Source organism: Anser cygnoides, chromosome 13 (assembly GCF_040182565.1).
Source record: "Anser cygnoides isolate HZ-2024a breed goose chromosome 13, Taihu_goose_T2T_genome, whole genome shotgun sequence".
Lineage (NCBI taxonomy): Eukaryota > Metazoa > Chordata > Aves > Anseriformes > Anatidae > Anser > Anser cygnoides.
Window position 1 is genome coordinate 7806537 of NC_089885.1, and position 22406 is coordinate 7828942.

Sequence of the window (22406 nt, forward strand, 5' to 3'; positions counted from 1 at the left end):
ACTGGCACCCCCAGCCTCGTCCAAGGACATGCAGCGGGCTGGTGGCAGCACTAGGAATAAAACCCAGTTTTCCAGTGCTCTGATGTCTTGCTTTATCTGTGATGCCCTACGACACATAGATCATCTTTCTGTACTTTGCTTGTGTCTTTTAAGTGGGAAAAATAATCACCAATGTTAGAAACTGTGAATTTCTGAGATAAACCACACACACACGCGTTTAGGTGTCTGTGTTATTTATTGCTACCTTTCACAGGCAGAGCCATGTCAGATAAATCCTTACCACTCGTTTAGTCTGCATTTATGCTTTGGTGGTCCCTTTGGCAATTGGTTATAACTGCCACGATCAGGTTTCCTTCCTTCCCCCTGGCTCCTGAACATCAGTGTACACCCATGCGAGTCTGAACATTTATTTTTGCAGGTATAGCAGCACGCTGTAGTATCTGTACAAAATAAAGCTGTAAATTAAAGGAAACATCAAATCTTCAGCGGGGGTTGTATTTTCCAGGGGATAAAAAAAGATCACAGAATCACAGAATCGTCTAGGTTGGAAGAGACCTCCAAGATCATCTAGTCCAAACCTCTGCCCTAACACTAACAAGTCCTACACTAAACCATATCACTAAGGGCTACATCTAAACGTCTTTTAAAGATCTCCAGGGATGGTGACTCAGCCACCTCCCTGGGCAGCCCATTCCAATGCCTAACAACCTTTCAGTAAAGAAGTTCTTCCTAACATCCAACCTAAACCTCCCCTGGCGCAACTTTAGCCCATTCCCCCTCGTCCTGTCACCAGGCACGTGGGAGAATAGACCAACCCCCACCTCTCTACAGCCTCCCTTAAGGTACCTATAGAGAGCGATGAGGTCTCCCCTGAGCCTCCTCTTCTTGAGGCTGAACAACCCCAGCTCCCTCAGCCGCTCCTCGTAAGCCTTGTTCTCCAGACCCCTCACCAGCTTCGTTGCCCTTCTCTGGACTCGCTCGAGCACCTCCATGTCCTTCTTGTAGTGAGGGGCCCAAAACTGAACACAGTACTCGAGGTGCAGCCTCACCAGAGCCGAGTACAGGGGCACAATCACCTCCCTAGACCTGCTGGCCACACTGCTTCTTATGCAAGCCAGGATGCTGTTGGCCTTCTTGGCCACCTGAGCACACTGCTGGCTCATGTTCAGCTGCCTATCAACCAGTACTCCCAGGTCCTTCTCTGCCAGGCAGCTTTCCAGCCACTCATGTCCCAGCCTGTAGCTCTGCTTGGGGTTGTTACAGCCCCAGGTGCAGGACCCAGCACTTGGCCTTGTTGAACTTCATACAGTTGACCTCAGCCCATCGCTCCAGCCTATCCAGATCCTCCTGCAGAGCCTTCCTGCCCTCGAGCAGATCAACACATGCACCTAACTTGGTGTCATCTGCAAACTTACTGAGGGTGCACTCGATTCCCTCATCCAGGTCATCGATAAAGATATTAAAGAGGACCGGCCCCAGCACTGAGCCCTGGGGGACTCCACTAGTGACCAGCCTCCAACTGGATTTGGCTCCATTCACCACAACTCTTTGGGCCCAGCCATCCAGCCAGTTTTTAACCCAACAAAGTGTACACCAGTCCAAGCCATGAGCAGCCAGTTTCTTGACGAGAATGTTGTGGGAAACGGTGTCAAAAGCCTTACTGAAGTCAAGGTAGATCACGTCCACAGCCTTCCCCTCATCCACCAAGCGCGTCACTTGGTCATAGAAGGAGATCAGGTTCGTCAAGCAGGACCTACCTTTCATAAACCCCATGCTGACTGGGCCTGATCGCCTGGTTGCCCTGAAATATGTTCTCTTAACTTTTAGGGGCTGCTTTCTACACGTGGATTTGCCCCTAGGTTAACCCATGACTGGCTCCCACTCCCTTCCCTCCCTCCAGCGGGGGGTGTAGGGGCTCGGGGACAGTCCCCTCAGCCTCTCCCCGTCTGACGGGCTCCAGCCTGCGTCGGTTCCTGCTCGCCCAACACAACCGCTTCTCCCCACCACAACCACTTCTCCCCACGGGACAAAGCTGAGGCGAGGGCTTTTCTCCCCACGGGACAAAGCTGAGGCGAGGAGAAGCCCGGCGCTGAGCTCTGCCCCATGCGCCCAGCTCAGGGGCCAAAACACAGCTGGCCCGTACGGGGATCGAACCCGCGACCTTGGCGTTATTAGCACCACGCTCTAACCAACTGAGCTAACCAGCCACACAAGATGTGATATTAAATGCTTAATGAGGAGTTTGTGGAAATTGGCAAGATTCATTAAAACCTTATTGCAGTTCCTATGTCCCATTTCCCTTTTGGGGCACACACGTCCTCCTTCCATCATGTTTAATGCTTTAAGGGATCAACCATGAAGGAAAGTGTCGCGGGCTCCCAGCAATAACTCAGCAACGCTTTGGTCCTGCCACATTTGTAGGAAACGCGCAGGAAGGATCAGGCAGCTGCTTGGTCCAGGGCAGCACTGCCCTGTGCTTGGCTCGTCGCGGTGTCGGGGGAGCTGTGAGCAGCACGTAGAATTCAGGGCACTACGGGACCGTGACCAGGGAGCTTTCCCGGCTGTGACTCGGACAGATGGTGAGCAGTGCACGGAGCAGGGAGCATGTGATAGATTGGTGCCAAGCCTGGGGCTCAGCTGCCAAATCTCATGTGAAGTAGGGCTGTGTGGATGAAATGGAGACATAAATTAGAGTTTGTTAATGTTCATTAAAACTTTTGGTACTTATTATCCTGCTGAGATAAAGAATTCCAGAACAAGTGGAAACCCCCAGGAGCTCACCAGGTTTTCTACAACCATCTCCTTCAATCTCTGATTTACATTCACCTTCTTCCTCAAAAATGTTTAATTGCCAGGTGTTTGATGGCTCCAGGCTCCTGACTTACGCAATTGAGAGTAAGCCTTTAAGTGTAAACAAAGCCTTCACTTCAGTAATAAACCTAGAATTATTTCTGCTACTTCCATTTCACAGTGCTACAGCGGTCTTGTAGGACATGCAGGGTAGTTTGACAATTGTGATAAAAGCAGGAATAAATATGTTGCTATTTATACCATCAAAGTGACCAGATGAAAAAAAATACACAACATGAGCATTGTTCTAATCTGACTTGCAATGTAGGATGTCTGTCTCCTTCAAGCCTCTTTCTTGGGGATTCTGGCTGGGAGCGCACCTCTGCTTTTATAGGTAAATTGCAAGGTCCTTCATGGGCAGGAGGAGGGCACCGAGGGGTGCAGGGCCACACAGGGAGCTTCTGGTTGGCAAAAGTAAAGCCCCATATGTTTGTTTAAAGTCTGAAATTGTTCTTTATTTCTTTTTACATTTTGGCTGTCGCCTGCACAACTCAAATCTCAGTATTTTGCCTGAAGCGGGGCTCGTGCGCTCAGCAATTTGGGGTGAAATCCAGACAGTGAATTCCTGTAAGCTGAGCATTACGCTTCGAGACGCTTGCAAAAAGGACAGCGTGGCCCTGAAGAATGTTTAGACCTAGGTGGTGGTGGTCTGTAAATCAAGATGCAGACAGACCCTGCAGCAGTGTAAATGATGGGGTGTCCTGGAGTTCATGCAACTTAAACAAGATCTGCCCCATGGTATGTCTGTGTTGTGGGGGAAAGCGTCTATCTGCTCATTTTATTGGCATTGCTTCCTGTTATGGAACTGTGTTGGGTACGTAGGGATGGAAGAAGCTCCCCAGAGAATAATTCTTCAAATGCAGTGGGAAGCATTGCAAGTAAAGCACTGAGTTTCTTTAAGAAGCGTGATGAATAAATGGAGCAATAATAAAAGGAGCAATAATCTCCCAACTGGATTTGGGAGCACAGTTGCGTTGGAGATCATCGCTGGCGGAGAACCAGCACTACTTGTCCACGTAACTTAGAAAACAAGGTAGACTTTCAAACCAAAGCTATAAACTGCAGCTGGATGAAAGGAGAATGTTTTGTTGTGCACACAAAAGCACTTTAGAAACATACTGTTCTGAGCTAAAACCGTGCGTGGTGTCCAGGGATGAATTAAATCCCCTGCTTTTTCTTGCTATTTGGATGTTGTGCGTGTTATACTGAGGGAAGCGCAGTTTGGAATTGACTCTGTCTTTCTGTCCTTAGAAGTAACAAGGCTTTCTTGGCTGCTTCTGCTGGCTTTGTTGTAAGTTTTTGCAGCTTGAGCTAAGCACATTTCTACAAAGCTTTTCCTAAGCAGTAAAGTGGGTCTTTAGTTTTCTTTTTGTGTGTGTTTTTGTTTTTTTTTTAATTCTTCTTCATTTGTTGTTGCTTTAGGGTTTTTTTTTGTGTTGTTTTTCTTCTTGAAATTCGGTCACTGCCTGCTTTTCTCTTGGGTTCCTTTTCTTTTTTCTTTTTTTTTATTGCAGCGTTTAAGACTCAATTCACCCATCTGAGCAATGGGAATACTTCCCAGCACTGCAACAGAAACGAGCCGTTATCTCAACTACTGCGGGAGACGTTTTGTATGCTCCAAACAGACATTTTATTCCTCCCGGAAAATTGTCTCGTAGGGTTCCACGTTCTAAAACTGTTACTGTTTTGATACAAAACAAGCCGTTCTTTTGATTTGTTGCCCTGCAAAGTTCCTTGGCAGGGAAGTGGTTCTGCATTCAGTAGGGACAGTTACAACTGTTACACATTGGAACTAGAGGCCAGGTTTGAACTGCTTTGTGTTTATATCTCAGAGGGAATGTGTTGTCTCTGGGCTTTGGGGTTATAATGGAAGGCCTTCAGGTTTAGGAGATTAAAGTGAAATTTCCTTAACCTTGATGATAATCCCAATTTGCTTCTTTGCATTTTATTAAGGTCAGTGGTGCAAATATGTACAACAGCTGCCTTTTGTTGTGTTAATTCTGCTATAACTGGTCACTGAGACCTTCTTACAAACGTATTTCGTACAAACTGTGCATTTTGGCTGTTCGGGACGCGGTCCCCAGCTGCCAGGTACTGGAGGTCAGAGCCCCCAGCAAGAGGTGACAAAACAGCCCATGCAGTTCACAGCCTGTGTTACTGATGGACGTGGGAACTGGTGGCGAGTGAACTTCTGCACCAGGCAGTAACGTGTGGTGGAGAAGAGCAGATTTGCCACCCAGACTTTGCCATCTCCATCAGCAGGGCACTGACACCTGCCTGAGGCCCCAGTGAACATTTAGGGTCAGTAACCTCCTAAACTACCCAGGAGGTGTGGATTTTCGAAGGGTGTCTCTGATTCTGCCCACAGCAAGAAACTAAAGGTATTTGTGCACTTACATATTAGTGCCCTTCTGAAATCAGTAGCAGATTTCCTAAGAACGTGAATGTGATGCAGAATTTTGTCCTGGAGAAATGAACATCAGTTGGGCACTGCGCTTCAGTGGTATTCATAGCGTGTCGTGCAGGAGGAAAAGGGTCCTTCAATGCCTTCTGTTTCCATCCCTCCCAAAGCACAGTCTCCATATACAAGGGCTTCATCCATTGTGCAAAGTCAGCATTGCCAGTTTCAGAACGCCAGACAGCAACTTTGAGGAACATTTAAATATACAAACATTTGCCTATGTAAAAACTATAAGTTGTTTGTTCAAAAGAAGTTGCATTTGTCCTTACCTTAGGCTAAGCCAAATTGCAGAGTAGATTAATTTATTACAAACATGATATTTAGTGGCAGTTAAACCCATTTACAAGCTGATCTGGAAAGCAAAATTCTGTAATTGCACACGTGGTTGTTTACAGTGGTCTTGGCATAGAAAATAATATTAAGAGGATAACTAGTAAGGGCTGAGGAGTGCTTGCTCTGAATAAATACGAGTGGCTGAATAATGGGGTGAAGTTAAATTGGTGGGGCTTCCCTAATTTAATCTCATTTTCCAGGAAAAGAGAGACCCAGCTACAATGTGCACTACCAGAACTTACTCCTGTATGCAGAGGAGAGACATTTACTACTCATTTAATCTGCATTCAGATGAAAAGACATTTGCCTTATTATTTTTAATTCCTTCATAAATTTGGAATGATATTGCTTCCATGACCTTGTTATAATTAGCAGTAGCTATTTCTTGTTAATGAGCTATTACCTGCAAATCCATCTAATTCATCTGACAGGCTGACAGCCTGACTAATTAACAAGGTTTGACCAGTATCTCAAGCCCTCTGCAAAAGATTTTCTCCTCTGACACTAAAAAAGTGTTCTCTGAGGTTCCATATGTAAATATATCAAACACTGTAAATGGTTTTTGCAGAGAGGTTACAAAATCACCCTGCCAAGAAGCTTGTCTGTAACATTCATCCCAAATAGCGGCTGTTCTCTAAAACCCTGCTTTGCACCACATTTATCCTGTGATTAAAACTGTGCTAACAACAATGATGTTTATAAATCCCAAGCAATCCATAGCATCACTTCTACACGGCTTGCAAAAAAAAGACTTTAAAACAGAAAACGCCAGGCCTCCCTGCATCAAGAAGCCTCTAGACCTCTCTGCTGGCAGAAAACAAAATTTGAGAAGGTATTTGCCTGTTTCCAGCATCAGCTTTTAGAGCCCCATCAGTCAGACCTCACAAGAACAGGAGTTTTCTGCACTTTGGTGCAATTTGGATCTGGCCCCAGCCCTTCTTGGCTGTGCTCTCCTACCTAGCCCGTCTTCATCGCCTTGTCTCGTACCCATGCCTATAACAGGGAATTATTTCTTATTTCAATTTTTTTTAAATTTCTCATTTCACATTTTTAAGTGGTGTTAAGGCAGGGTGTCATGGCATGATGTTCAGAAAAGGTAAGACATCTTGTAACGTTAAGACTGCTCTGTATAGATTTATAGAATTATAGATTAGTAAATTGAAAAAAAGGAGACCGCAGTTCACTGCAGCCATGTGAGAATTACAGGACCCTCTCCCCAGCAGTGTTTCTGTTGGCCTGGCACAGGATCCTTGAGGTAGCAGAGACCCGTTTGTGCAATGAGACATAGCCCAAGGCCTCCATTTAGGAAGCCCTTCGAGCACGCAATGCGCCCTTAATGTTGGCACTTAAATTTACACACTTTTAAGCATTCTGGGGATCAGGGATTTCAGGGGAACTTGTTCTTGTATGGAATAGAAATCTCATGAAACTCTGAACAGAAGGTAATAGCAAAAACATTTGTAGCTTTCAAGGCATTTTTTTAAAAATTGTATTCGTCTCTGGGAAGGTCTGCAGCAGAGTTTTGGGGCTTTTAGACCAAACATTGCACTGACCTCATGCACACTGGGTGCCACCCTTGCTATCTAACGGTGGGCAGATTTCATCTGGGGACAGTGCACCATTTATAAGAAGTTTAGGCCCGGGAGCAGGCATAATAAATTGCCTGCCTTTCAAGGAAGAAGATGAGGAATAGCGTGTGGGACCGTGCGGGCTCTCGGCAGCCACCACTTGAGCACAGCAGCATGTCCCGTGTCAGGGCTGCAGAGCGGAGCACGTAGCAGCTGCCAGCCTGCAGAGCCGGCAGCGGGAGCGTGGTTCTCTGCGGGAACCCCTCTGTTCCCCGTCGCGAAGGCTCCGAGCACTGCAGCCGACACGCAGATGAAGTTGACGGCGAGCGATGGCAGCTCTCCGCTGATGGAGGTAAGAGGCAACAAGCGGGTCTTTTGCGGATGGTTGCCAATAGGTAGAGCACACACTTAGAGCACTGTTAGGTTATGGGAGCACGTTGTGGCCCAGGTGAACTTCCCGTACGACAGGGGACAGCGTGATGAATGAGAGACTCGCCGCTGATGGCCACTAGGACCGAGAGTGCACTTCTTGGATAAATACACCATAAATCTTCTGGCAAGGCACACTGCTATTGTAGAGCGCCAGACGTGTCCATGTAGGAATACCATCAAAATCCAGGCAGTGAAAGCTCTGAAAGACAGGCGAGCTTTGGTGCTAGCCTGCTTTCCGCCTCCAACTTCAGCCACCTACTTGGTGAGTTATTGTTATTGTATTTGTAAGTAACTTTCTGCAGACAATTTACATCTTAACCAATGCAGCACATTTGCTTTGTGACAGCTTTAGCACCCTGATTCCGTATAATCTGTTCAGGCCGTAGGGAAGAACTGGAGCTCTTCTTATTCCCTCATCACTCACATGCCCCTCCTGTCTCTTGCCCTCCTCCATGCAGGCAGGCAGGCAGCAGGAAGGAGGCAGCCTTGCACGCACTGCCCTCACCCTTGTCTTGCAAGGAGGAGCATCCCAGATTCATGGCATTCCCTCTTAAAGGAAGCACAGGATGCACTCAGGATAACCTAATCCACTTCTGCCCAGGGTTTTTCCCTCAACCAGCCTCTTTCCTTGCAAGGTTGCCAGGGATGCTCCTTCCTTCCCCTGCAAGGCCAGTCTCCAAGAAAAAAATAAAAATAAAAAACATTACAAAATGCAGGGAAAACATGACACAAATAATGTTCTTTCAGGCAGCAAAACACGTACCAAAGATACCTGGATTCAGCTCTGGAAAAAGGATGACCCAATCTCTGTCCAAATGCATACTGAGTCTAAGAAGTTATTGTATAGGTAATAAGGGAAATTTTTGTCTAGATACATTTTAAAACAACGGGAAAGGTATATTTCTGTCTGTTTCACAAGCTGACTTCTTTGTGACATTTAGTAATGATTTTGCTCCTATATTAGCAAGGAGAATGATTATTTTCGAAGCTAATTTCAGTAGTGTGATAACATGCTGCTGTTGGTATTTATTTGCAATTGGTCAAATCACAGACGATAAAATTGTTCTGCTCCTAGACACTGTTACAGAGAGGCTCAGTGTGTCAAAACAGGTTGGGAGAGAGGCTGGTAGGGTACAACCCAACCATCAGCAGCTGCAAAATGCGATGCAACCTGCAGCTCAGGAAGTCCTTACAATGCTGATTGCCGAAGGGATGAAATACGTTTCAGGGGAAGGATCGTGGTTTTCCTTTGGCACTCATCCCAGTTACTGTCAGAGGAAAGATAGGAGGATAGGTGAACTTCTGGCCTGATCCAGTATGGCTGGTTTTATGTTGCAAGGATACTGTTAATTATTCAGGAGCAAAGAAGATGGTCTTTAGAACGGTATGGCATCAGTGCAAAATGGTAATAGGCTTGGACAACTGCACAGGTTTTGACTGAGGTGCTGCTGATTTAATAAGCAGTCAAGACCTAATGGAGTGCACTGTCACTCCAAACACACTTTTAAAGTTGGCTTTAATTTTGGAGTAAGATCTCCCCGGGCTGAGAGCAGTGCACCTTATCATTTGTTAGCAAGGTGCCATGTGTACTAGTAAGCGCATCTGCAAAGAACTCGAGGTGGAAGTGAAAGATGGCAAGGACTTTAAAAGCATTAATGAGTTGGAAACAGGTCAGCAACAGAGTCCTGGCTCGTTAAAGATGTCCTCTTGGTTCAGAATAATTGCCAGTATAAGTTGGGCAGTTCTCTGAGCAGCACAGCAGACTCAGATGAACTTGAGAATTAGAAATGAATCATAAAAGGTCCACTACCTCCCCTCACTCAGGGAAACGTCCATTTTTAGCATTACCAGCCAAAGTGATGCCTTAATATTTGTACAGCTTTTTTAAATGCAAATCTCCCCTTTAAGAATTGGTTCATCTGTCTGAAATCCTTTTATATAAAATTAAATTGGGCTCCATCTTCAGCTAATATAAGTTCCAGGGAGTTGTCTATTTACAGCAAATGAGAATCTGTCTCATTTATCTTATTGCTCTGCTGAGAAAGCAGCCATATCATTCTAGACCTTCCCTCAGGCCAAAACTGCCAAGAGAACTCTGAAAAGGGGACAATTTACTGATAAGCAGATTTTCATTCAAGCCTGGGGACCGGTTTTGTATTTGTTTGTTCCTCTTCTTAACCTAAAACTAATTTAAGGAATTTCATGTTTTGTATTTCGGATAGCTTTTTGTCTGCAGATAAATTGCTAAAACGACCTTTCACCAAATCCTATTAGTGACCTCTACATTTAAGGGGTAATAAGGTTTCTTCCTACCTGTAAAACAGAAAAAAAAATCAAACAATGTGTGCAGAGTCACAAGAAAGAAGGTTTTATTAGATGTATGAAATTCTAGAGATAAGAAATGTGCTGAGATTAGATTTGGACAACAGCACTTCAGTAGTCAAGTCTGCAGGAAAAAAAAAAAAGCCTAAAAAAATATTTTTAAAATAATCTTTTTGCTAAAAGTCTTTAAAGGTTCCCTGGGTTTTACTGTTTCTCTCTAAATTAAGATGTAGGTCATCTTGCATCACTTAGATGGAATATATCATGTCGATGATGTCTGTTGGGAGTAGTTCCCACCAGTTGAACCAGTCGTGCAAATTCTCCTTTATTTAGGTATTTTTCATGCCACTAATCCCATTGATATTAGTCCACAGACTCTCAGAGCTTAGGGAAAGACAGGATCATTAGTTCACCTGACTTTGTCTTTTATGCATTACAGGCAATTTAATTTTCAGTAACCCCCTGCATTGAGCCCAACACAACTTGTAGAAAACCGTGGAGTTCAGGAAGACAGCTGCCCTTGGTCTGAAGGTGTTGAAAGCTGGAGAGTTGACCATCTCTGAGTCACCCTTCAATCGCTGCTCACATTCGCTGTTCCACATTGCTGCCTTCTTTGCGATGAAATCTTCTTGCTTCACCTTTCGGTTCTTGAAATGTCCTCGCTGCTGTACCAACAAGTTTTCCACTGTCTTGCGTTTCCTCCCAGTGAAATCCTTGTCTACTGTAACGTAGGTACTTCTCAACCCTCCTTTTGACAAACTGAACACACCAGACCAACATCTCAGGACTTGGTGACCATAACAGAGCTACCTGTATAATGAAGGAAATTTTAACAGAATCACGACCAAAGATGGTAAATAGAGAATTTGGCTAAGTAGGTGGAGTGGCATTGGCTCTGAATTCCTGTCGGATACGATGGGAGCTGGACTGTGCCTTTGCACAGGCGAGCGAAGAGGAGTGTTTTTCGGCGCTGGGTGCTGCCAAGTGGTTCAGTTAAATTTGCTGCAGTCAGCCAGTCCACATTTGGCATACACAGAAATTGCGCGCAACTTGCTGAAATGTAATCACTGAGTCACATCATTGAGTGCTTAATCTCCAGGAAAGTTAACTTTTTCGGCACAGGGTACAGCACATCAGCAGGATTCTTTCTTGTTTATTCCCAGGTGCTGATAATGCCTTCTGCTCCTCTTGCAGGAGAGATTGTGGGCAATGCCATGGGAGCTGCTTCGATGTCATATCACATTGCTTTTACAAACACATCAAAAATGCAAAAGCACAGCTTGTTTTCGTTAGCTCAACAAAGGGGCAAGTACACTTAAGTCAGAGAACTTGCCAATACCAACATCTGAGTGTGTAGGCTTCACAATTAGACAGATCTTTGGGGGCTTTAAAACACGGTGCCATCTAACAAAACCCACAGACACACCACAAATGTGCCCATTCCCCTTACTTGGCAGGAATCTGTTAAATTAGCAGCTCTTCCTTTGGCAGCCGTGCCGGTAGGAATAAAACAAAAAGGCTGTGCCAGTGTTTACTGACCGCACAGCTGCATTCACAGGCAGAGATACAAAGTCATTCCTTGACATGCCTCCTGTGACAGCCGGGCTCCTGCTCGGCAGCTCTAATTTCCTTGATGCCCGCTTCCCAACGTGTGATGTTCCTTTCAAACATCCCTATTTGTTCATTTGACAGTTGCAATGTCAGTGACAAGGAAACATAATAAGTGGCTGCAGCTTTGCAAAAATAAGTTGGAAGCGAGAAAGCCAAAGTCCTTGTTGAGTTTTGAATCTTGAGCTCTCTGCCCTACCCCCAGAAATATCAAGATTTTGCCTATCTCAAGACCCCAAAAATGCCCTTGCGTATTTGGGTCACATACATTAGAGGGTCATTGTCTGTCCATCAACGTTAATGCTTTTTCTGACAAATCAGCAAGGAAACGGGAAGACTCTTAGCCTGTAAGGCAACAGTGGTATTTTTGCTTCAGTCACTTGATTTGACATTTGTTTTTCAGAGGCTCTGTCCAAAAAAACATCCCGGCTCCTCCCCTTAGCCTCTTTTGACTCCAAGTAGAGCTTCTCACCTATATTTCTGCTTGTTCTCCTTGATACCTCTCAAGCATCACCCTGAAAGTGAGAACAGGCCTGTCTAAAGGAGCAGTTTGTCTGTGATTTGGGTCTGAAAAGCAACAAAGATGGTTTTCCAAGTCCCTTAGTCACTTCAAGCCAGTTAGTCTCACCCTAGCCACCTGGAGCATTTTGCAATTTAACCCCAGGCAGAATTTCTGATGGTCTTCGGGGTCCATGAGTATTCACTGTTCTGCAAACCTTCTATGGGCTATGCAGGCTGAAACTGAAGCTCTTACATGGAAGAGGATGGAGGGGGAATGAGGTAAGGGAGCAGGCGTGACTTAGGCAACTATAAATAATCATAGGAGACCTTTCATTTTGTTCCTCACGCTTTGGACTTAAGGATTTTTTTGCTAACAACAGGGAAGCAAGGAGCGCTAAACATAGTTGAGAGGTTTGTGTATCAGGTTTCTGTTCACCTGCAACTGGACAGTCATTATCTGCTTTCAAAACACTGGCAGCTCAGCCAGCTAATGAGCCTCTTTTTTCAGAGAAGGAAAGGAAATCAAGCCACATTGTGTACATTTTTAAATCCTTTTGAGGATTCTATTCTTAGAGTGAGACCCTGATGAAACGCAGAATTTTCAAAGTACTGGCTGTTGAGACATAGGAACATGGGACAACCTAACAAGTAGCCAGATTGGAAGGAAGTGCAGGTAATCTCAGGGACAGCTTCTGTGCCTGCTCCAACCCTTCCTGCCAGAGAGGCAGCAGTGGTTTAAGAAGAAATTTGCAAGTCATTTGACCAAAAAGCATTTTCTTTCACAGGGGTAGTATGGTTCTCCTGAACCTGACAAGGTCAGTTCTGAAGATGCAAACACAATGGAATGAGAAATGCTGTGCTTTCCTCTTTATACTTCAGAAAGTATCTTTACTTTCAGCATCTTTATGCTTCAGAAATATTAGTTCAGGACACTAACACAAACATATTTGCTCTAATTTTGTTTTTTTTTGGAAAAACAGCAATTTAGATTATTTTTTTCTATTTTCCACCCGGTGATTGACTTTATCAATTTTCTTAATAAATAGGCACTTGTTTAGAATGCCAAGGACAGAGGACAGATGCTGAGTGCTGTTGGTACGTCCCTGTCTGTCCTGAGAACATGTACAAGCCTCACGGTGGTACTGAAATAATAATAGTAACAATGGGTCCAAATCCCAGAAGGGATGGGCAGCTCTGAAAGTCAATGTGAGCTTTGTGTGTTTGCTGAGGGAACAGATGACCAGCGGATGGTAGGTATGTAAACACAGTATGTGTATCTGGGAGTGCATAAATTCAAAGGGAACTGTCAATAAGAGTGTCAGCGCACCTTTACTAATAGCCTACTAATTGTTTGCTGGTTTCTATTGATCTTTAAATTGCATAAAGCCAAGATCAATTTCCTGAGTAATGCTTCTGACATCTGTAAGCAGTACCCAATATAATAGCTGATCTGAGGTCATCTTGTCTGGAGTTGACAATGTTGTAAATGCCCACTGATCAATACATTCCCAAATAATGCTTTGGTGATACCTCTTGGAAGAAGCCGTACGTCTCATAGGAGCTACGTGCACCACAGGAGCTTTTCTGAAAGCGCACAATGAGGAGATGCTCTTTTCTCTGACCGTCAGGTTGTATCCATCCAGTCTCTGTAGTGTTGTTTGCCCTGGCCCTGTTTAACAAAACAACAGCCCCTGTGTTTATGAACTGAGTCTTTTAGAGAAGAACTTGGTGGGGATTCTGAAAAATCTTTAAAAATCACATAGGTTTGGGTTAGATAGTAGGTTACATTATGGTTCAGTGCAGGTTATTTGTGGTAATTTTCTCAACCAGCACCATCTTGGCATGAATTCCCCTCATCCCCAGCCATCCAACCTGGCAAAGAAGGAGAGGGATCAGTCATGATCCCTTCCATGGAACCATACCCCAACCCCAAGCTGAGAGCACCTGATCTGATGCCCTGCCAATTGTACTTCCTTGCAGGGAGCTAAAGCATTACATTATTCTTCACTATCGGCAACTTGAAGGGAAAAAAAAAAAAAGGCTCCAAAAATATATGAAATAGTTTGAAAATATATATAAATGCCAGAATGGTCTTCAGGCATTGCTGAGCACTTTTTCGTACTTGAATTAGATCACTGAGCTTTGTATTTCTCCGTAACCATCAGGATGAAAGCTGGCATTCTCCCCTGGATCTGTGCCTCAAGGAGACAGAGCACGTCTGCGCAAAGCCTTACACAGCAGAGCCCCACAACACAGTTGCAAGAGTTGGCTTTGGTACTTTTCCCTCTTCTGAAACTTCAGCATCATTGGCTGCTCGAGAGAGAAGGGATTTAAGGCACGTTGTTCCTGCCCACTTGTCCCCAGCTCTGGCGGGGTCAGTGAGGTGGGTGAAGGAGAGGGTGCCTGGCTGAGGTGCACAGGATCACTAAGGGAGGTCTCTAGGAATTGGGCTGTCCCAGTCTGTTTCCTCCTCTCGTTTGCTGCCTTGGACACAATGGTTTGGTTTTCTACTGATGGTAGAATAAGAGTTGCAAATGGAGAAATGCCTCCAGCCAGCTCCGTGTGCTCCTGTGGTCACCGAGCGCAGTGTAAGCTCAGTCAGGCTCTGCTCTCCTAGTAGCAGCAAGTCCTGGTTTGAGAGGGAAGCTTATTCCCCAGAACAGGGTCCGGACTCTTGGTCTCTCAGTCTATTTGCTTTTATCAGTCCCCTTTGAAGTTCTTCTGCCTTGTCTTGTTCTTATAGTATCAAAAGCCAGTGTGGGTTTGGGCCAACATCACTCAGGTAAGCAATAGCTTACCTCAGTATTCTGCTGGTACCTGTCCTCTCGGTCATTCCTTCTCTGTCTCAATGTTTCTTTCAGCTCCATCACTTTGGCTTATGTACCAGGCATCTGCAAGGCTCTGCATCTGTAGCCCTCAACCTCTCCTCCCCCAGGTTTGTTCTCTGTAGTGTCAGTGCAGCCTGACAGCTTAGTAGAGGGCTTACTGCGTTCCTGCAGTTGTGGCACGTTAGTGGTGAAGCCCTGCCTGGGGTCTGGTTGAGCCCAGCGATGTTGGGTGTGAAAGGAGAGCAGAGGAGGTGAGTTCAGCTCCTGTGGCGGGCAGCACCCAGCAGTGGGGCTCACAGAGACCTGCCCAGCATGGTGCTCAGTGCTAGGGGTCAGCACCGAGGACGTTTGGGTCCGACAAGAATTCCATGCAGAGGCTGAAATGCTTCTCCTGCCCCTGGGTGGAAGGAGCTTACTGAGAAAGGCCTATGTGAAAATTTTGCAGCAACTGTGAAGAATGTGGTAGCAGTGTATTGAGGACTGCTAGCTTCCAGAAGTGGTTAACTAACAGCCGTGTACTCATGACAGAGAGGTAAGACTGAAGTGGGTCAAACCAGATTAAATAGCTTCTTTTCCTCAATTTCACGCTCTGAGGAGGAACTCTGAAAGCAGTGATTTGCACATAGGCAGTGTTCTGTCTTAATGAGAATTTTTTTTTCTGCTTGCTTTCCCCCCCCTGCCGTAGATCAGGCTGTATTAGGGAGCTGCACATGCCACTCCAGCAGCTAGTCAGAGCGTCAGAGCCTGGTGTTCTGGCTCCTCATTATGGCACGAGGGTTGCTGCTGCACCTAACAGAGGACACGAATGAAGCAAAGAAGACAAAGCTTTTACTTGGGCTTGAAAACCTACCTCTGGGAAAGGACAGGATGAGAGAACTTGGACACGCATCAAAAGCAATAAGATGCTTTTCTTTTCCCCTTCTCTTTCTTTTGTACAAAGCAAATTAAGTTCAAAAAGCAAGGATCATTATAACTGGTCACCAGTCTCTGATTTTGACTGAACGACCATAGCTGCTTGGTTTGTTAACAAGGGCTCTGACAAACAGAAGCAGCTAAATACATGGAAAATTCCCCCAACAAGCCTTCAGTGGGCACTAACAGTAAGTACAGAAATGTGTCATCCAGTGACACGCTCTGTGCAGGATCGGTTTCTCATTACTAAAGCCAAGTCGTGGAGAACTTGCCGCTTGCCCTCTACCGTAATTTATCCCATAACGCTATAAACAGATTCATAAAAAAATGGCAACCGATCCATATCTATCATGTTTTATGTTTGGGTGAAGAATATGGGTATTACTTTTATTAAGTTTCATGAAATATCTGCTCTTATATTCAAAGTGATAGATGGCTCCTTACCAAAGGTTTTTTTAAGGTGGTTTGGGGCCGTGTAGCACAGGAGGGGATGCTAAGGAAGAGAGGAGGAGATCCGGTATGATTTTTATCTTGCTGAGGACAAAGAAGTTATAAACCCTTCTCGCCTTGGGGAAGTGTATGCAAGAGACTTTCTGGCATAGCCAGAGCTATCTATAACAGAACAATATTTTCTGCAAGCCTTCTTAAACACATTTTGCCGAAGTAAATTGATCCTGACAAAAACCTTCCTGTCACAGCTAAGTTCTCTCTTGAGCAGAGCCTGCCAGCTGTGCTGAGATTTGCCAGGTTTACAGAGCTCTGCTGGGGACCGGACAGGGTCTTCATAGTATTAGATTTCCAAGTATGTATCTGTACTTCTCTTCCAAAACATATTTACTGTCAAACACAGCAACTGCAGATGGCTTACAGCCTCCTAATCACTATTTTGAAAACACAGCTTTGTCACAGAAGGAGTTTCTCCAGGAACAGATAAAAATAAGCGTGCAGGTTTGCATTTGATCACCTCATTAATCCCGTGTTGTCTTTTCCCTTTTTAAAACAGGCCGTGTACATAGCTAGCACGTAAAAAATCCACAAACCCTGCAGAGGATGGTACAGGCTCGTTGTCTGCAAGCTTCAAACCATGGGTGCTGATGCCTGTAGAGGTGCCAAGTGGTGCACAAGGCTATCAAGCCACGAGAGGTAGCCTGTAGAGGAGGAGGGATAACTCCTGAGGGCACACTTTGCTCCCTTTGTGCCTTCGGTTTTACCCCGCAGCTTCCTCTGAGTGGTGGATCAGAGTTTACAGAGCGTTTCCCATTCCCAAAACCACACACTCAGCCTCTTTCCATGTGCGCTCTTGCCAAAGTACAAATTAATTATGGGCAGGGATGGGGAGAGATGGGCTTGATGGCCCATTCCGGCCCTAAAAATCCATGGTGCCTGCAAAAAGCTCAGCGCAGCTACCGGCAGAGCAAACCACCATTAGACAAGTGAATCCTGGCTGCTGGTAAAACAACACAGATTAAATAGCAGGAGAGAGGTTCAATTTTCAGCTTGAATCGTATTGGCTTAGAGAGGCAAAGTGCTATGTGGTAGGCTCCTGCGGATTTCCAAGACCTCTCCTTGAAATCAACCCGAGCATCAGTGTGCTCAATTCCTGTTCTCTAGCCATTGTGTAATTTCACAGACTGTCGCTGTCATTCCCATTTTCCACCACAATGTGTGGAAAATTCAGGTCAGCGTCTAACAGTGCAGTAGCAGCGGGGTTGCTCTGTCTGGGGTTGTTTAAGGAAATAAGCAAAGCAATATGCACCATCAGTGAGTGTCCTAGCGCTGCTGGCATCGGGAATGCACAGAGCAGGCCAGTAGGCACAGGAATAAAATTCAAATTGGTGCTTTCTTGCAAAATATAAGGTAAGTCACTAAGTGTTTTTTCAAAGTCATAAAGCAATATAGCATCTAACACCCTCATCTGGCAAATGTACGTATGTGTACTTAACGGGATCAGTGGGATTATTTGTGCCTTTCAACCTGCTTGTGTGCATTAGCAGCATAAGGACAGAGCTTAGAGTGTAAGGGGAAAAGTGCCTGGTAGTTACTGAGGTTGTAAGGGAACCTCACACATTCCTTTACACCTCCGTTTTCTAATTGCTCTGCAGGTATATACTTAATGACAGATACTCACCGTGTATGGGGGCCATCCAGCAATATAAAAAGAGGGCTTATTATTTTAAGAGATTTAACTGTGCCTGTTGTATAGCTTTTTTGAGGGAAGGCTGGAGTTAAAAGCAAGTTGTCTAGTATGTCCTTTCAGCTCCCATACTCGTGTTTTTGTGCCTTGCATGTGTGCGTGTGTTTAAAAGGTCTATACAAAATCTGCCATAATAGTCTTCGGGCCAAAATGGAGTGGAAAGCCTTGCCAGTCATCACAGGTCATCTTCAAATCCTCTCAAACACGTAGCATCCAGTTTGTATCAGCTGGAGTGAGACTTTTTTCATGTAATTTTGTCTTTTTAAATCAAAGATGATTTCCTGCAAGGCATCGTTTAAATAATTAAGTGAACTTACTAACTAGATCTATTAATTGTGAGTGTGCTTGGGAGCAGAAGTAAGGAATGGTGTCTTGTTATGCAACATCAAGGCAGAAGTACAATTTGCAATGCCTCCATGAGCTGCCCTTGATAATCACGTCCTCAGGTTGTGGCTTGTAAGCAAGTCCGTGGCTGCCTGCTGAGACACTGGGGACACGCTCCCAAAGCTTTAGCAGCAGCCGAAGGAGGAAGGTCTCTGGTGAAATGTGAGGTGTAGAAACCCTGAGCAAAGCAAAGACAGTGTCCCAGGAGAGCCTGCTTGCTTTTGTCCTTCTTGCCCGTCCCAGTGGCTCTAGGGATGAGTTGTGTATTTTGTGCTTTTTTGCTTTTGTGAGTGCTGTTGAGTGCAGGCCATGTCTTTAGCCCCTTCCCTGAGCAGTTATTTTTAACAGAGTCCTTTAAAATTTTAAATACCAGTAATTCACACATAATGGAGCTTTGGCCAGCAACCCCCAATTCATGAAGGCAGCTTCACTGGGCCAGGACTGAGATTTCAAATCCCGGCACCAGCGGGAACCTCATGGAATTTAGGTGTCACTGTGTTGACAAATTGCTCTGTAAAGTGAAAGTCAGGTGTGTGAGCAAGCTGGCCTGAGTTCCAGCAGGAGCAGGGGAAAGAGGTGCACCTTGTGTGCATATAAAGGGAAAATTGGAGAGAATGATTCATGCACAATGCTTCCTAATGGTTGCTTGCTGTAAAACAGATCTTGGGTTCAGCAGAGGGAGCTCCGGAGAAAAGGAGGGACAGCACCAGCGGGGGAGTCTGCAAAGCAGATTCAGGAGCTGAACCTAAAGAACCTGGACGGCCCTGGGAGAGTGGTTTCCATGGTTAATTTTCTCTTTTGTGTTACTGATTTTTCTTTTCATTATGTTTGAAATTGGTAGAGCTTTGTGCAACATTAGTAGCCAATGGCAATAAGCTGTAGAGATGAGACTCTGCAGAGACAGGGCAGGGGAAAAGGAAAGGTGTGAGAAATTGAAATGACAGGGTCAGGGTGGGGGCTAGTGATGTGGAGGAAGGAAGTTTTTACCCAACGTGCTTTGATGAGGAGTTAGGAGAGGAGACTACAGTAGGCAGGGAAGTCCTTAGAGACCAAGCTGGCATGTCTGGAGCACATTTGGAGCAAAACAAAAGCAAATTGAACCATTTCTGCTTTATATGAGTGTATCTGGGAGATAACTATGATTTTCTTTCTGAAGATGAAGGTGTGTGAGCCTGGTTTCATTTAGGAGGGAACCGATATGAACCACTGACCACCGCTGTGTCTGCACAAGGAACAGGAGCTACCAGCGTGACTCACATCTCTTCCACCTCTGTCCACTGAAAGTGTGATCGTGCTTTTGAGACCTTCCGATTGCAGCCAGAAGCTTTGTTGTCAACTGTCCTCATAGGGTTTCTCCTCCTTTTTGTTCAGCTGTGGCCCCGAAGTGCAATGTGTTTTTGATGTTTGGGAGTACGCATGTATTTTCATTTTATGCAGAAAATAATTTCCAAAGACTGAGAAACTAGCCTTTTCCAGAAATTTAGCATTTTGAAAGACGTTTTAGGGGGAGTGGAGATGCTTTTAGTTGAGCTAGAAGGGTTCATCTCTGAAGTGACTTGCAGTATCCTTGCGATTCTGGCATTTCTCTGTTACCGCCTATTCAATATGTGGGGGGATGCATCATAACAACTGCACAAAAAGCCACTTTCCCTTTACCCCGTGGAAGAGGGAGAAGGAGGGGGAAGGATAGAGGCTGGGCGTGTTGGCATGGATGGATGCAAGCCGTCAGGTGTCTGCGGCACCTGCTGCAGCCTCCTTGCAGCCCGCCAGCCCCTGGCAGAGCTGTCAGCCCCGCGGATCGGCCCTGCTTACGCCCTGCCAGATGCTCGGCTTTCACCACGCAGGAACAGAGCCGCTGAGCTAGGGCTGGTTCGCACAAAAGGCAGGTGACTGTCAAGGTTGGTGAACTCTGCTCAGTAAACAACCCCTGCGACAGGGGGTTACATAAACCTTATCTTTCTTTAGTCCAATGTGAAGTTCTTGTCTGTGAAATAACCTTTCCGCAGGCACCAGCGGGGCTCGTGGCCTCAGATCAGATGGAAGTGCTACTCCGTGGCTCTGCATTTGTTTCTCTGCACCGTAGTGCATGTCATCCTGGCTTTTACTTCATTTCCATGTGAGCAAGCAAAGTTCCATTGCAAAGGGTCTGAGCAGCTTGCGGATGCCTCGACGTGAAAAAAGCTAAGTGCGGGGTGCCAGCAGTCAGTGGCTCCCACGGCCTGGCTGTCACGTTGTTCTCTCCTGGGCAGCTAAAGCCAAGCAAAAAGCAGCCAGGCATCGTCAGGAAACGAGGCGCTATGGGGCCCTGGGGGGACCCTGTCCCCGCACATACCCTGCCAGACACACGGGAGATGTTTCCCTGTGCTGAGGTTTAATTCCTCCTTGCATCCAAGCGCCCTTTTACTGCTCACCTCTCTCTGGAGCAGCCTTTTGGAAAGGAAGACTGCTGCTTGCCTTCCGCAGCTGCTGCATGCAGTCTGAAATCTTGTTTATTTGTGAGCAAATGGAGCTACATTCCTGTGCAGAGCTCACTTTTAAAGCAGGTTTCATTAGTGGGCCTAAAGGAGGATGGGAGTGTCTGCCTAGCTGCTGTGGTTGGGAGCAGGGAGCATTCCTTGCTCCGCTTGGCTGGTAGCTGCCCAAGGGGCTGCATTGGGGCACGCTGCGAGCCACGAGCTGCTGCCTTCGTTCCTCCTGAGCCGGGCTGTGAGCTTCTCCTCAGTGGGAAATGAGGACTCACATGGAACAAGCAGCACAGACCTCTCCTACCCTTCCCAAGGGAGTGCTGCTCATGACCAGAGCCAGGAGCATCCTTCCTCCACCTGCGAAGATCCCTCCATTCCAGCAGTCCTGCCCACAGCCTGGGTTTGGCTGGCTTTTCTGTCTCTGATACTCAGCAGAAAGAGACCTGGGGAAGGACCTCTCCGATTTCAAAATGCAGCAGCCACCTCAGGGCAGTAGCAGCCCCCCACAGGTATGGCCCAGCACTGGTTACCCGTTGGTAGCGTTCCTCAGGGTGTCGGAGTGGGAAATAGCCACGAGGCACTGCCGACCATTTCATGGTGCCCTGTGCATAAAACAGTAGTGGATTTCCTGAATCTGGAAGTGCATACTGACTGCAGCAGGCTTTATCCGTTGTTTTTATCCTCTGGTTTGTATTGCTGCATGAGCCTCCTAAAACATACGCAGCGTCCCTTTAAAAAGCCTTCAAAGCAGCATTCACAAGACGTGTGGGGCAGGCGCTTGCTTCGGTCTGTTATCAGCTGCGGGCACAGCTTTATTCAGTGCTCTGAGCGGTAGCAGATGCACATCTCTAAAGGCCAGTCCTTTGGTCTTGCTCCTGCACATCTGTGTGTGATTAGACCATCACACTTCCAGATGATCACAATTACCTGGGTCCTCGCTTTGTTTTGCCTGGTGGCAGGAGCTTTACCCCGGGGACAAAGGAGCAAGTCTGTAACCTTTCCTGGTTAATGCAGAGGTGACAGCCACATAAACATTTCTGGCACTAGAAAAAGCTCAAGTAACAATCTTGGGGCAGAAATGCCCATGGTTTCACATTAGATATTGCAGGGAGCAGCTTAATTTCTCTCTCGGCGCTATCCCAGCTAAGAAAAGAGATAAGCAATAAAGAAGAGCAAAGCTTTTCTCTCCCAGGAAGGGGTTTTAAGATCCTGCTCTGAGCTTCTAAGATACTGCCTTATATCCCAACACCACCATGGGCGAGACATGAGGAGGGCAATCTGAGGCTCCAGGAGTGTTGGAAATCAAAACTGCTTTCTGGGGGAGCCAGCTCTGTGTGCCGGGTGCTCTTTTGTGGCTTCTCGCAGCACGCTGGCGCGAAGGCAGGCTGGGGCTCCTGCCTGGGCCAGAGAGCAGCTCACTCATGCTCTGCCTGCTGTGCTACAGACTGCCAGCCCTGCCCACGTGGGGAGGACAGGCTCCTGGTTCCTGATTCCCCTTTATTTTACAATAGCAAATGGTCTTTTAAAGATGAACCACGTAGGTCCAGA

General features: G+C 46.1%; 1 protein-coding gene and 1 non-coding gene across 19 annotated transcripts in view; one reads left to right on the forward strand and one right to left on the reverse strand.

Annotated features, from left to right (window-relative positions):
* Nucleotides 1–22406, forward strand: part of IL1RAPL2 (interleukin 1 receptor accessory protein like 2) — a 425448-nt gene that overhangs the window by 354679 nt on the left and 48363 nt on the right. The gene's annotated exons all lie outside the window — the stretch shown is intronic.
* TRNAI-AAU (transfer RNA isoleucine (anticodon AAU)) lies at nucleotides 2134–2207 on the reverse strand. Its single transcript has one exon. It is a non-coding gene; the product is annotated as a tRNA-Ile (tRNA).